The sequence below is a fragment of the Pelodiscus sinensis genome, chromosome 8 (genome assembly GCF_049634645.1).
Source record: "Pelodiscus sinensis isolate JC-2024 chromosome 8, ASM4963464v1, whole genome shotgun sequence".
NCBI classification, from domain to species: domain Eukaryota; kingdom Metazoa; phylum Chordata; order Testudines; family Trionychidae; genus Pelodiscus; species Pelodiscus sinensis.
This window is the reverse complement of record NC_134718.1, coordinates 56,776,615-56,792,436: the sequence shown is the minus strand read 5'-3', so window position 1 is coordinate 56,792,436 and position 15,822 is coordinate 56,776,615.

Genomic DNA, 15,822 nt, shown 5'->3' with positions numbered 1-15,822 from the left:
TCCAGCTGTAAAGAGCCCACGGATGGATTGTGGAGTAGTAGTCAACAGCGAGAAAGCCTATTCGGCTGCGGTTTCGGCGCCCCATCAGACAGAGCCTTATCGGGTTTTTTAAGAGGACATTCTTATTTCAGAATTGGACACTGTGGTATAGAACTGGTCTTTAAACAGCAGCACTCCATCAGCTGCTCAAAAAATAGCAATCCAACTATCTATAGCGCACCAGCAACACACTGTGATGTAACACAGCAGACATCTGTGAACCCTAAAATTAGAAGGATCTTTTCCTACAGATTGGACCTTCCTGGTCCAGCATCTTGGGGCCTGATTGGTTCTGGATGAGGGATTTTGACATGGGGAGGTCATATTTGACCCCTCTGCTACTGGCTCCCCGGCTCTCGGCTGGCTTGTTGGTGCCCCCGATAAGCAGGGCAGCCCAGCTCCTGGCATGCCCACTGCCACACACCGGGCTCCCAGTCCCACCAGGCAGCCCAACTGCAGGGAACTGGGCAACCCAGCAGCCAGCCCTCCACCAGGACTGTCTGGTCTTGGCACATCTGTGGTCTGGATGTTGCCAGACCAGAGTCTGGGTTTACAGAGGTTCAACCTGTATTATATATGAAAACTAACCTACATATGATTTACTCATATCTTAATTATTTTGAATATGTTTTTCACAAGTTACTGAGCACTCTCCCTCACAGAGAAGTAGCCGTTAATGAAGTGAAAATAAATGTCCATAACTCAGTTTTGAAGCCATGTGTATAATTATTCAACTATATGATTAACTGCATATACTCTATTTCCACATCCCCCTTCCACAAAATTCATCTCCAGGCAACCACAAGAATTCAAATCCAATATGCTGATGACAAATATAATGAATGTATGACCAGCAAAACCTGCACAATTATCACTGGTTCCTTAATAATCAGCTATTCTACATAAAGAAAATCCTTATTATCTGTGCCAGTGTAACCTGCACACCTACTGGGTGTGGTTCACTGTCCAACATAGTGGCACTTAGACCATTCACAGACGATACGTTTACACTGCAACACTATTTTGAAATAACTAGCGCTATTCCAAAATAACTTAGTCCGCATCTACACAGCAGACAGTTATTTTGAAATAGTGTCAAAATACTATCAAGCTGGAGGACTTCTTACTCTGGCTCCTGTAACCCTCATTGTACAAGGAATAAGGGAAGTTGGAGGAAGAGTGCTTTATTTTGAAATATGTGCTGTGTAGATGCTCCCTATTTCGAAATAAGCTATTTTGAAATAAGGTACACAATTGACGTAGCTCAATGTGCGTAGCTTATTTCGAGTTAAGCCCTGCAGTGTAGACTCACCCAGAGGATATGTCTACACTGCAAAGTTAATTCGAAATAACAGCCACTATTTCAAATTAACTTTAATAGCGTCTATACGTGCAAACCACCATTTCAAAATTAATTTGAAATAGCGGAGCGCTTAATTTGAATTTGATAAACCTCATTCTATGAGGAGTAACGCCAAATTTGAAATAGCTATTTAGAATTAAGTGCTGTGTAGAAACTTAATTCGAAATAGGGGGCCTCTAGCCCTTCCCAGGGAGACCTGGTGGCCACTCTGAGCACAACCAGGAACACTTACTCTCCTCTCCCCCAGCCCCGGAGCCATTAAAGGGGTAGACCCTGGCCACAGTGTCTGTGCCAGCTCCAAGCCTACCAGTCCAGAGCCAGCAGTTGCCAGCAACACATGAGCTAGCAAGCCACTGGCAGCCAGCCCTCCACCACTGCCCAGGAGCAGTCTGCCATCTCCCAGGAGCCTGACAGGGGCTGGAGAAGGTGGGTGCCTTCCTGGTCCTGGGTGGAGATCATGGACCTTATTCAGGTTTGGGGGGAATGCCCCTAATGTCCATGATCTCTGCACTAGACAGAGGAATGCGGCCGTCTATGGCAGGATAGCTGCCAGCCTGGCCACCAAAGGCCACATGCGAACCCAGGAGCAGGTTTGCATGAAAATCAAGTTGGTCAGGTGAGACCCCCCCAACCCTGGGCCCTGAACTTCCCCTCCCCCTTCTTCCCCTTTCTAGCTCTCTCCTCCCAGGTTTCTCCCACCCTCTCTTTTCCCCTCTCCCACCTCCTTTTCCCAGTCTCCCCAGAGTTTCATCCCCCACCCCAGGTTTGTTCAATAAACCCAGTTTCTATTTTTGAACATACATGCCTTTTGTTTGACATTAGGAAGGGGGGCTAGGGAGAGGTAAGTGGAAGGACATGAGGGAGAAATTGGGCACGAGCCCCCGGTGGGGAGGACCAGGGTGGCTCTGAGGGCTCTGAGGGGTGGACGCTCTCCCGCAGGGCCTCCCGGATGCTGACAGCCCCCCGATGGACCCCCTGGATGGCACCCTGCAGCAAGTGCAGCCAGGCTGATGGCAACAACCCCACAAGACACATCGGCATACCCAGGGGCAGCTCTGGCTCCATGTGGCCGAGTGCTGTTGTGTCCCGAGTACAGGCACTCAGGGCACTCCAGGACAGGACGGCTTTACTGTCCCTCATCGAGGCAGACAAGCAAGCAGGGAACCCTGAGAACTGTCTGTCTAGGGTACGGGTAGGGTCCCTTTAAGTACAGAGCTCAGTTAGCCTCAGGCAGCAGCCCCACACACTACGTCCTAACCTGATGCCTTGCCGGCACTGGTTCCAGCCAGCCTTAACTTTGGTTCAGGGTCCACACAGTGTGGACGCGCTATTTCGAAATAGCTTTTGTGTATAGATGCATTATTTCAAATTAGCTTAGTTCAAATTAACTATTTCAAATTAAGTTAATTTGAAATAGCCTTAGTGGAGAGCCAACTTCTTTTTAGCTCATGTACTATGCTGCAAAGGTCCCAGGTTCAGTTCTACCTGTTAACATTAAACCAATGGAGGGCTTATGACTTTAGTATCTGGTTTCTGGTTAAGATTACTAAAACATCAAGTAAATGTTTGTAAAAAGCTTTTTTTTTAAATGAAGCTTTTAATTAATTCTTTTTTTTACACTGAAAAGTGATCACAAAAGAAATAAGTCGGTCCTAACAATCTTTTAGGTATGGTTGTCTCATTTCTGTAAGACTGGGGATTCACAGGAATTTTTTCCTCACATTTTTACTTTTTGAATCATTTCACCTCATAAAAGGTAACCAGAATTTCCCTAAAATAGATTCCAAAACATGAAAACTAGATACCAGAAATCCTTCCTTTGGCACGGATGAAATAGGATCTGATCTATCTGTAGAGGGCAGAGATGTAGAAATACTCATATGCACTACAACTTTTAAAACAAAGATCCTGGTTCAATTAAAATATTTCCAGTAATTAAAAATGGAATAAAATAAATAGAACTGGAAGGGCAAAATTGTCTCTGCAGGGAAGAGATAGCAGTGGTTCTTTACATCTTGGCTTAGAAACATAAAATGTATAGTTAGTGTTTTGTTTTGCTATTAACAAAAAGGCCAAATGAAGCAAAACCACTCAAAGATAACAAAAGACTTTCACCCTATTAAGGAACAGAAATTAATATCATACTAAACATGATTTCAAGAGATTCTGCCACTGTGATTAAGCTTAATTATCACTATTAATTAATTGCTGTTAATTATATTAATCGTAGCCCATTGTCTGTGCATCTGTAACGCTGACATACATGGCCATGCCCCCTGGCAGTGTATGTCAGTGCCCTGCCCCCCTTCCCCTTCCTCCGTGGCAATTCGGCCAGCCCCACGGCCTCCTGGACATGCCCCTCCACCAGCGCTGCTTCCCTCCCCCCTTCCTCCGAGCACCCCATCCTCCCTCCAGCCCCACAGCCCCCAATCCTCCCCAGCTCTGCTTTCCACCCCACTTCCGGCCAGCTCCGCCCCCTTCCCCTCCCTGCCTGGTGCACTGCGGCACTCCCAGTTGAGCAGCGCTCCCGCTGGGCCCCATCGGGGTAGCAAGTGGCAGCAAGTGGCCCTTTGGGGTCCGGCTGCGGCCAGTGGCTGCACCATCACCCCCCACCAGGTCTGCTTCCCGCCCCCCTCCTCCCGTCCAGCCTTACGGCCCCTGATCCCCCGCTCCTCCCGTCCAGCCCTACGGCCCCTGATCCCCCCCCCCCAGCTCTGCTTTCCACCCCCCTCTTCCTGCTGGCCAGCCCCATGGTCCCCCAGACACCCCCCGCCAGCGCTGCTTCCCTCCCCCCTTCCTCCGGGCCCCCCATCCTTCCCTACAGCCCCCGATCCCCCCCCCAGCTCTGCTTCCCGCCCCCCTTCCCCTCCATCCTTGGCAGTTTGGCCGGCCCCCCTGGACATCCCCCCTACCAGTGCTACTTACCTCCCCCCTTCCTCTGCCCCCCCATCCTTCCCTCCAGCCCCACAGCTCTGCTTTCCACCCCCCTTCCGGACAGCCCCGCCCCCTTCTCCTCCCTGCCTGGTGCGCTGCGGTGCTCCCAGCTGGGGAGCAAGCAGCGGCAAGCAGCCCTTTGGGGTCCGCGCTCCCCACGCGTGGGGCTAATTGGCTAGTCATGTATATAGTAGCCCAACGTCTGAGAGTCTGTAACGCTGAAATTCTGGCTGTTCCCTCTGGGCGACGCTGTTGCTGAAATGCTGGCTGTTCCCTCTGAGCGGCCCGTGCTGCATGGAGAGTGCGGGGCCCAAACGGCCACATGCACCACTTGGTCCCCCACGGCAGCCCAGCTGAGCGGTGAAGAAGTCAGCCGAGTGCCATGGCGGGAGGGCATGGGGGACGGGGCGGTGATGTACATGGCCAGGGGGCAGGGCCTGGATGAGCATGCATCCCTGACAGAGACAGAGGAGAGTGGAGGAGACAGAGAGGAGGCAGAGGAGAGTGGAGAGAAAGTGAGAGGCAGGACGGGGAGAAGAGAGAGAGAGATGGAGAGAGAGGCAGGAGGCAGAGGAGAGTTGAGGGTGGGGAGGCAGTAGGAGGGTGAGAGAGAGAGAGAGAGAAAGACAGAGCAAGAGACTGGAGGCTCAGGAGAGAAAAGCGAGATAGAAAGGGAATAGGACATGGAGGAGAGACCCAGAAATCCTGTCTTATGATGGGCTATTGGCTATTATTGTAAGAGTACAGAGTTATGTAACATTGGAGGTACAGTTCAATAGTGTAATTGAATCTTTATTTTTAGATGATGTGAAAATTAACATAAACATTTCAGTTATGTAAATATCCACATTAATCTCTAAATAAGCTGTATGTCAAAATAAGTAAATTAACAAGCATGTACTTGGTACAGAGATACACAAGGACACCAACTCATCAGCTGACCGCAGACTACAATTGTGTTATTTAGTTAAAGACAAAATACTTGAATGGAGCTAAGACTGGGAAAGAGAATGTTACAGAAACATTGTATTTATCCCTAAATCAAGCATTAGAAACTCAGGAAATTCAAATTCAATAATATTGTTATAAGAAATTCAGATAATAAAATGTGGAATCTATTCTTGTCTATAATTTAAAAAATGTACTGATTAATGTTATAATGCAAGTAGAGAACCAACAGGCCTAAGGTCTATAAGGTAACGATGACTTACCATAACTAAGGCCCAGGCTTGATGTGACTAGATGACAGGCAAGCAATTGAATTAAGAAAAACACAGAGTACTGAAGTTTAGAATACATTTAGGCAATATATATATGAATGAAATTCACAAGGTTTAACTGTTGTACTACTATGGCAACCAATTTACATAAATGCTAATTAATTTGATATAAATGGTTAATTAACTTACATGAAGTAGGGGATCTCAGCACAAGTGATGTGTAGAAGTTCAATTAGGGAAAAAGGGACTGGAATGCTCATAAATATGTATTGGAGATAGGGGGCATCAGTGTAACAGCTTACAATAAAAATTGTCCAGCCTGTGTTCTGTAGGAAACAACAGGATGGTGATAAGGAGGATAGTTGGGATTTCCCTGCAAGGGACAGTATGACTCATGCAAGTGCTGGGCATTTTGTACTGGCTGTATCTTGTTTGCTGTGCTATGATGTTTGTGATTCTGGGTGTTACGCTATTCACAATGTTGATGATTCAAAAGGCATTCCCAAACATTAAGTGGTTCTCATGCACCCATTGAAGTTCTCACACTAATGACATTTATAATGCTGTAGCTGTCTGGCTAAACTCCTCCAGACTATTGTTTGTTAAGTTATCTATTACAATGTATATCCACAATCTACATCTGGCTATAGGAAATTATTTAATTGCAGTATCACCAAGGAGCCTGTGACAGGGTTAATATATACATGAAAAGCCAATTCTCCCTACCTGGTTGCACCTGAAAGAGGGGTCAGGCATGAATAAAGATAACATTAGGTGGTGTTAGAGAAAGGATGTCTGCCACAGAAAGAAGTAGTTGGGAGATTAACAAGTGTTCAGTTGTAGGGATAACATATAAATGTATTAAAAATGTGATTCCCCCAAATGGAAGTGACTCCCCATAATTTGTTCCCCACAACTTAAAGTGTTTAGATTTATTATTATTATTATTATTATTATTTGTTAAGATAGTTAAATGTTTAGATTTACTATTATTATTGCCCCTTTAGAATATAATGTATTAGGTCATGTGACTTAGAACTGTTAAGAATATAATCCTATGTAGCCAGAAACAGCCCCCCCTTTGTGTCCCAGGGCATGCTCAAGCTTGTGCAAGGGGCTGCTTGAAATTGACATTGCAGAGATACATTGTAACAATGCATTGTCAAGCCACTAACTCTGCTATGGGAGCCAAGCCCTGTAATTGACTAAGGGCATTGTTACATAATTGAGGCAGTTCTCTTTAAAACATTGTAACTTTACTCAGCACTCAGAGAATGTTTTAAGCAATACCACCCAGAAACTTTTGTAACTACAACTTTTATTATTATACAAAATACTGTATGGGAAACATTAATTAGGGAATGTATGTAAGAGAGAGAGAGTGCTTGGACATGAATGAATGGTTCTGAGAGGTGCCAGCCTGAGAATACAGCAACAAAGGGCTGAAGAAGGCATCAGGTGCCAGTGCAACCAAAAGGTGTCAAGTGGAGAAAACCAAGTACTGGAGGTCCACCCGATGAGATCACTGACGAGCATCTGGCAGCACCCTGGAGACATCAGCATGATGCAGCAATTTCCATAGACTGGCATAGGAAGAAATTCCTATAAGAACTGGACTAAAAAACTATGGAATCAGAGTCCAAGGTTCTGCTGCTAGCCTACCAGGAGCTTCAGATGCGCATCTGATCAGGACTTTGCTCCCCACTACCATCACTTGTGTACAGAGTACCTGGCCAGTATTCTGTCACAAGCAACTTCCAGGCTGGTAACTATAACAAATACACAGAACCTGAATGAATGGATGAATGAATGTTTATATGTATAAGGGTTAAGTAGTTAAACAATGTTGTTTGCTTCTATCTTTTCTTCTTTTTTATTATTATCTTTACAATAAATGTGGCTTTTTGCCTTATCCCCCTCATAAGATCCTGCTTGCTTTTATTGGTACAACACAGCAGTTGAAAGACTAGAACAGAGAGACCACTAGAAGGAGGAAGTCTGAGAATACTGGGTATAAACTCCTGTGGCCAGGGGCAGATGACCATTTTGCGGGGCCCAGAGCAGCATAATCTTGCAGGGCCCCCCTTTGCCACGGCGCATGCGCAGGGCTTTTGGAAGCGTGGGGCCCGGGACGGCCGCCCCGCTCGCAGTGCCCTATATCTGCCCCTGCCTGTGGCTAACATAGGGACAAGAGCTAAACCTCTGAGAAGTCCTTGGAGCTATTGCTCATTACAAAAGGACTAAGGAAAAGTCTGAGGGAAAAAGCTAATGGTAGGAAGGAGTCCAGGGAGGTAGTGGGAAAGTGGCCAATGGAAACTACTTATCTTAAGGTTCCTGGTTTGGAAACCCCTGTTCCTGGGTTCCTTACCAGACACAAGGGCTACGTCGAGACTGGCATGATTTTCCACAAATGCTTTTAACGGAAAAGTTTTCCATTAAAGGCATTTGTGGAAAAGAGCGTCTAGATTGGCACGGACACTTTTCCACAAAAGCACTTTGTGCCAACCTAGACGCGCTTTTGCACAAAAAAAGCCATTTTCGCCATCGGGGCTTTTTTGCGCAAAACAAATCTGAGCTGTCTACACTGGCCCTTTTGCGCAAAAGCTTTTGCACAAAAGGACTTTTGCTCGAACAGGAGCAACATAGTATTTCCGCAAAAAGCACTGATTTCTTACATGAGATCGTAAGTGTTCTTGCGGAAATTCAAGTGGCCAGTGTAGACAGCTGTCAAGTTTTTCCGCAAAAGCCAGTCTAGACACAGCCAAGGAATATAGCATGAATCCCCTCTGACCTAAGGGAATAAGCCTCATTGGAAACCTTCAGAAGAAGGCATAAGGATAACTGAAATCACAGGCCTGACACAAGGTCTTGGAATTAATTGAGTGTTAAAATTACCCCCCAACTAACATTCTAATAAGAATGCTTGTCATTGTCCAGTATGCCCCATTCCATGGCCTCATTACAACCAATAGAACTGTTGGATGCAAATTAATTGAGAGGAAGAAAGTCACATCTGTTAAGATGCCCCTACTTAAGAGTGACTTGAGCTTGTGTGTAGTATATATAATAACTATATAAGTGAATATTTAGTAACATAGCTATAACATAACTTCCCCAAATACAGCCAGTGCACAAGATTCTGATTAATGCAAATGTTTTGAAAGTTGGAAGAGTCTGTGTTCTAGGCATACTTTACTATAGTTTTGGACAAAGAAAAGACTGTCCCAGAAGCTGAATTTCTTAAGGAAACCACTTTTAAATGTAACAGCAAATTTTAGTTGTGATTTCTCAGCAAATTTATTCTGTAACCTGAATAACTGCTTTACATTTTCAAAACATTAATAAGAATCAAGTTTAATTCCTGCTTTATTAAAGAATGAAATAGAGTTGGTCTTAATTATGGAATAATGATTTGTGCCTCCGTAACTAGTGCCTACATCTTCAGTAGTGCTAGCCACGGTACAACACAAAGACAGTCCTCCCCACCCTCCCTAAATAAGCTTACAGTCTGAATAATGAAATCTCAAAGCTTTAATATCCTCTTCTATTGCTCAGAATGGGCTTATAGGTAAAGAACCCATTTTAAAGTGAAAAATAACTATCTTTTTTCAAAATAGATCTTTAAATTGTGACAGTGTAAAGTTACAGCTAAAATTACAACTTGCTGTGCCTTCTGACTCAATAGCCTATCCATCACTAGTGTACAGGAGTCAATAACCATCCCAAAAAAGGGAGTACAAGAAAGAATACAATTTAAAACATTGCTTACTCTATTTTACATAGAAGTAGCAATAGTTTCTTGAGGATTTAACTAGGTCAGGATTACGTTGTGCTAAGTACTGTAATCTCATCCTCAATCAACACGGAGAACTAAAAATTAAAAACTTTGTTATTTAAAACCTGTTTACTTTTTGTACTAGTTTTGAACCAATTTTTTCAGATAGAACTTGCATCTGTAGGACTGGGATCTCTGATCTATCTTTTAACATTAATGCCTATTTATATAATTTAATAGAAGCAGAAGAATGATTTGCAGCTAAAAGAATTACAATAGAGGTTATCATATTTGGGAGCCTTTCCAAGCATTGAGAACAATAACAAATCATTTATACTTGTTGCCGAGAAGACATTTATGATTTATATTAATTCAAGCTGGAGTATTCTGTGATTCAAATAGTAGCTATTTTATAGTACAACAAGTTAATTCTTTCATAGATATTTATTTACAGATAGCACTTTCTGAATACATAGGATAGAAAAGAAGCAACATGCAATCGGAAAGTCCCAAATTATAAACTTATTTTTACTCCATGTATTACTCAGACAGCATTTTCTTCTACATTTGTTGATTTATTATCTAGTCCTGTAACATCAGAGAAGAGGAGTGCTCCATTTCAAGTTCAGCTGGAAAAGAAACAAGCTTGTGAAGACTGAATCAAGATCTAAATACCCAATGAATGCCAGCAGAAATGCAGGTTAGTAAATTCCATTAAAAATCTTAAGTTTGAGTAGTATTTTTACCTCACAGAGCAACAGCGGCAAAAATAATAATTAAAAAAAATCATGTATGACTTGAGTTGAATTACAACAGGAATGAATTTGGCTTGGTACATTGTTATAAGGCAAAACAAACATTTAATCCAATGTCTTTTTGACAAGTTTGCATAATTTCATTTCAGAATTCCAATATCACTATCAAAAATTTACTAAAATAAATAGTTGATGTAGTTCCTAAAATGCAAAGGTACAGTTTGATTCACAAGAATTCCTACCATCTTTTTAAAAAGATTATTCACAAACAGGTTTACTGAAGGCAAGAAAGAACTTGAAGAGTAACTAAGGGTATGTCTACACTACAAAGTTAGTTCGAACTAACTTTCATAGGCGCTACACTAGCGCTCCGTTAGTTCGAATTTAATTCGAACTAACGGAGTGCTTAGTTCGAACTAGGTAATCCTCATTCCACGAGGATTAAGCCTAGTTCGAACTTACTAGTTTGAATTAAGGGCTGTGTAGCCGCTTAATTCAAACTAGTGGGAGGCTAGCCCTCCCCAGGTTTCCCTGGTGGCCACTCTGACCAACACCAGGGAAACTCTATTGCCCCCCTCCCGGCCCCGGACCCCTTAAAGGGGCTCAGGCTGGCTACGGTGCCCATGCCAGGTGCAAGCCTGCCAGCACCCAGCCAGCAGACCCTGCACCTGGCACGGCTCGAGCCACCCACCCGATGCTTCCCAGCCCTCCACCTCTTCCCGGGACTAGGCTGGCGGCTCCCGGGAGCTTGCCCGGGACCGCAAGAGGCGGGCACCCGCCTGGGCTAGTGCGGACATCGTGGACCTCGTCCACGACCTCCGCACTAGGCACAGGAAAGTGGCCGGCTAGGGCAGGAGAGCTGCCAGCCTAGCCACCTAGGAGCAGGTGTGCATGAAAATCCAGGTGGTCCACTGAGACCCCCGACCCTGAGCCCTGAGCTTACAATGGCCGTACTGGGTCAGACCAAAGGTCCATCTAGCCCAGTAGCCTGTCTGCTGACAGCGGCCAACCCTAGGGACCCTGGAGGGGATGGACCGAAGACAGTGACCAAGCCATTTGTCTCGTGCCATCCCTCTCCAGCCTTCCACAAACCTTGGGCAGGGACACCACTCCTACCCCCTGGCTAATAGCACTCCATGGACCCAACCTCCATCACTTGATCTCACGTCCCTTTAAACTCTGTTCTACTTCTAGCCTTCACAGCTTCCTGCAGCAAGGAGTTCCACAGGTTGACTCTTTGCTTTGTGAAGAACAACTTTCTGTTACTAGTTTGAAGCCTGCTACCCATTCCTTTCCTTTGGTGTCCTCTAGTCCTTCTTTATGGGAACTAATGAAGAACTTTTCTGTATGCACCCTCTCCACCCAACTCCTGCTTTTAGAGACCTCTATCCTGTCCCCCCTCCATCTCCTCCTTTCTAATCTGAAAAGTCCCAGTCTCTTTAGCATCTCTTCATATGGGACCTGTTCCCAACCCCTCATCATTGTAGTTGCCCTCCCCTCTCCCACCCTCTCTCTTCCCCTCTCCCACCTCCTTTTCCCAGTCTCCCCCAGTTTTGTTCAATAAAGACAGATTCCATTTTTGAACACAATTGTCCTTTATTTTGTACATCAAGAAAAGGCGCTAGGGAAGAGTAAGTGGAAGGAGGCGAGGGAGGAATGGGGTACGCGCCCCCCGATAGGGAGGACTGGGCTGGCTCTGCGGGCTTCTGGGGGTGGAAGCTCTCCTGCAGCCCCCCAATTGCTCCCTCTCCCCAGATGGCAGCCTTCGGCAAGTGCAGCCGGTCTGATGGCCAAGTGCTGTGATGTGCCCAATGTGGGTAGTCCGGGCAATCCAAGCCAGGACTGCTTTGCAAGCGGGGCACCCCTGAGAACTGTCTGTCCGGGGTGGGGGTGGGGACCCTTTAAGCACAGCCCTCGGCTAGCCTGAGACAGCATCTTCATGCTCTAAGTCCTCCTCTGATGCCCTGCCGGCACTGCTTCCGGCCATCCTTAAGCCTGGTTCAGGGTCCACTTAATGTGGACATGCTAGTTCGAATTAGCAAAACGCTAATTCAAACTAGTTTTTTAGTCTGGATCCTTTAGTTTGAATTATCTTAGTTCGAATTAACTAATTCGAACTAAGTTAGTTCGAATTAACGTTGTAGTGTAGACGTACCCTAACTGACGACACAAACTAACAATAATAACAGTGGCGTGCAATGATATTTAGGCAGGCATGCAGTTCTGTATTTGCATGCAAAATGGTATTCTCCATGCACGTTCATGCTGGATGGAATTGTCTTATGGACATAGCTGGTCCTTGGGCATGCATTGCATGCCTCACATACACAAATAGCATGACAATTAAATACATCAAAAGCAGGAAACCTGCGAAACAGATAATGGAGCCACTGGGTGATTCTGGAGCTCAGTTGAGGAGCAACCAAGGAAGATAAGGCTATTGTAGGAAAGCTAAATTAATTCTTTGCTTTGGTCTTCACCACAAAGGATGTGGGGGGAGATCCCCAAACCCAAGCCATTCTTTTAGGTTGTCAAGTCCCAGACCGAGAGTCAATAGAGGTCATTTTGGAACAAATTGATTAAACAGTAATAAGTCACCAAACCAAGATGGTATTTGCCCAAGAGTACTGAAGGAATTCAAATATGAAATTACATAACTACTAATTGTGCTATGTAACCTATCACTTAAATCCTCTGTACCAGATGTGGAGGGTAGTTAATGTAACACTGGTGTGTGTGTGTGTGTGTATATATATATATATATAAAAAATGGCTCCTGGTAATTAAAGGCCAGTAAGTCTAACTTCTGTCATCAGGCAAATTGGTAGACATGTAATACATACACCATGTTTCTAGCCACTGGCACAATACCTCAATCTGTATTTAAGTTCAGATTGTTTCATACAACAATATAATGGAACAGTAAGTAATTACATTGTTCTTGGTTGAAGTGCAGGATCCGGCAGTCTCCATTGATATGTCATACAAAGAAACAGATTTGTTTTACAGGACAGCCACGTGACTTGTTCCTAGTGCTAATAGTGATGCTGCTATTTGGATGACCTGAAATCAGTCCCAACTTTATCTTCATTTGCTGGCACATGCTTAGGCCATCTAAATACACCAGTAAGACACAAACCACCTCTCACACCATGAGAGACTTACTGGTATAGAAATCCACTAACCAATATCACAGACCCCCAAGCCAGCTTCTAATTTGTGCTGGCAGAACTCAACCCCAACTCCACTCCTGTCTCTCCTCTTTCTTTCCCATCTCCACTCTTCCTTCTCCCTCCCTCTCCCAGCATTTCCTGCATACATACCACTTAACAGCTGTTCTGCTGCTATGTGCAGGAGACATTTGGAGGAAGGGTAAGGAATTGATCATCAGAATTAGGCTACATCTAGACTGCAGAGTTTTACTGGGAAAAGATATGCAAATTGCAGTTCCCTAGGGTTAGGGAGAGTTGTAAGTATTTCAAAGGGACGTTGTTAAGGGCCCAAAAGCAAACAATTCCGCTGTGTAGGAAAGACAGAAAATATGGCAAAAGACCAGCTTGGCTTAACAAGGAGATCTTGCATGATCTCAAAATAAAAAAGGAGTCATATAAAAAATGGAAACTAGGACAAATAACAAAGGATGAATATAGGCAAGCAACACGGGAATGCAGGGGCAAGATTAGAAAGGCAAAGGCACAAACTGAGATCCAACTAGCTACAGGCATAAAGGGAAACAAGAAGACCTTTTATAAATACATTAAAAGCAAGAGGAAGACCAAGGACAGGGTAGGCCCACTGCTTAGTGAGGAGGGAGAAGCAGTAACAGGAAACTTGGAAATGGCGGAGATGCTCAATGACTTCTTTGTTTCGGTCTTCACCGAGAAGTCTGGAGGTGTGCCTAACGTAGTGAATACAAGCAGAGAGAGGGTAAGTTTAGAAGATAGGATACACAAAGAACAAGTTAAAAATCACTTAGGAAAGTTAGATAGATGTCAGCAAGTCACCAGGTCCTGATGAAATGCATCCCAGGATACTCAAGGAGCTGATAGAGGAGGTATCTGAGCCTTTAGCTATGATCTTTGAAAAATCATGGCAGACAGGGGAGATTCCAGAAGACTGGAAAAGGGCAAATATTGTGCCTATCTATAAAAAGGGGAATAAGAACAACCCAGGAAACTACAGACCGGTCAGTTTAACGTCTGTCCCAGGGAAGATAATGGAGCAGGTAATTAAGGAAATCATATGCAAACACTTGGAAGGTAATAAAGTGATAGGGAATAGCCAGCATGGGTTTGTGAAGAACAAGTCATGCCAAACTAATCTGATAGCTTTCTTTGATAAGATAACGAGCCTTGTGGATAAGGGAGAAGCGGTGGATGTCATATACCTAGACTTTAGTAAGGCATTTGATACGATCTCGCATGATATTCTTATTGATAAACTAGGCAAATATAACTTAGATAGGGCCACGATAAGGTGGGTGCATAATTGGCTGGATAACCGTAGTCAGAGAGTTGTTGTTAACGGTTCTAAATCCTGCTGGAAAGGGATAAAAAGTGGAGTTCCTCAAGGGTCTGTTTTGGGACCCGTACTGTTCAATATCTTCATCAATGATGTAGATATTGGGATAGAAAGTACGCTTATTAAGTTTGCAGATGATAACAAACTGGGTGGGGTTGCGACTTCTTTGGAGTATAGAGACATAATTCAAAATGACCTTAGCAAGTTAGAGAAATGGTCAGAGGTAAACAGGATGAGGTTTAATAAAGAGAAATGCAAAGTGCTCCACTTAGGAAGGAACAATCAGTTCCATACATACAAGATGGGAAGCGACTGTCTAGGAAGGAGCATGGCGGAAAGGGATCTAGGGGTCATAGTGGACCACAAGTTGAATATGAGTCAACAGTGTGACGCTGTTGCAAAAAAAGCAAATATGATTCTAGGTTGTATCAACAGGTGTGTTGTAAGCAAAACTCGTGAAGTCATTCTGCCACTCTACTCTGCACTAGTTAGGCCTCAGCTGGAGTACTGTGTCCAGTTCTGGGCACCACATTTCAAGAAAGATGTGGAGAAATTGGAAAGGGTACAGAGAAGAGCGACAAGAATGATTAAAGGTTTAGAGAACATAACCTATGAAGCCAGGCTTCATGAACTGGGCTTGTTTAGTTTGGAAAAAAGAAGATTAAGGGGGGACATGATAGCGGTTTTCAAATATCTAAAAGGGTGTCACAAGGAGGAAGGAGAAAATTTGTTCCTTTTGGTTTCTGAGGACAGGACAAGGAGTAATGGGCTTAAAGTGCAGCAGGGGAGGTTTAGATTGGACATTAGGAAAAAATTTCTAACTGTCAGGGTGGTCAAATATTGGAATAAATTGCCAAGGGAGGTGGTGGAATCTCCCTCTCTAGAGATATTTAAGAACAGGTTAGATAGACATCTGTCAGGGATGGTGCAGACGGAGCTTGGTCCTGCCTTGAGGGCGGGGGGCTGGACTCGATGACCTCTCGAGGTCCCTTCCAGTCCGATTATTCTATGATTCTATGAATTTACGTATTTTTTTTCTGCTTTTTTTCTCTGAAGAGGCTTTTCTGAGATTTGTCCCATCTACAAAGGGGCAAATTGTGGAAAAAAAAATCTTTCAAAACATCCCTTATTCCTCTCACTGAGAGGAATACAGGGATGCCAAAAGAACATACCTGCTTTTTCAGAAATTGTTCCGAGAAAGTGGACATATTCCCT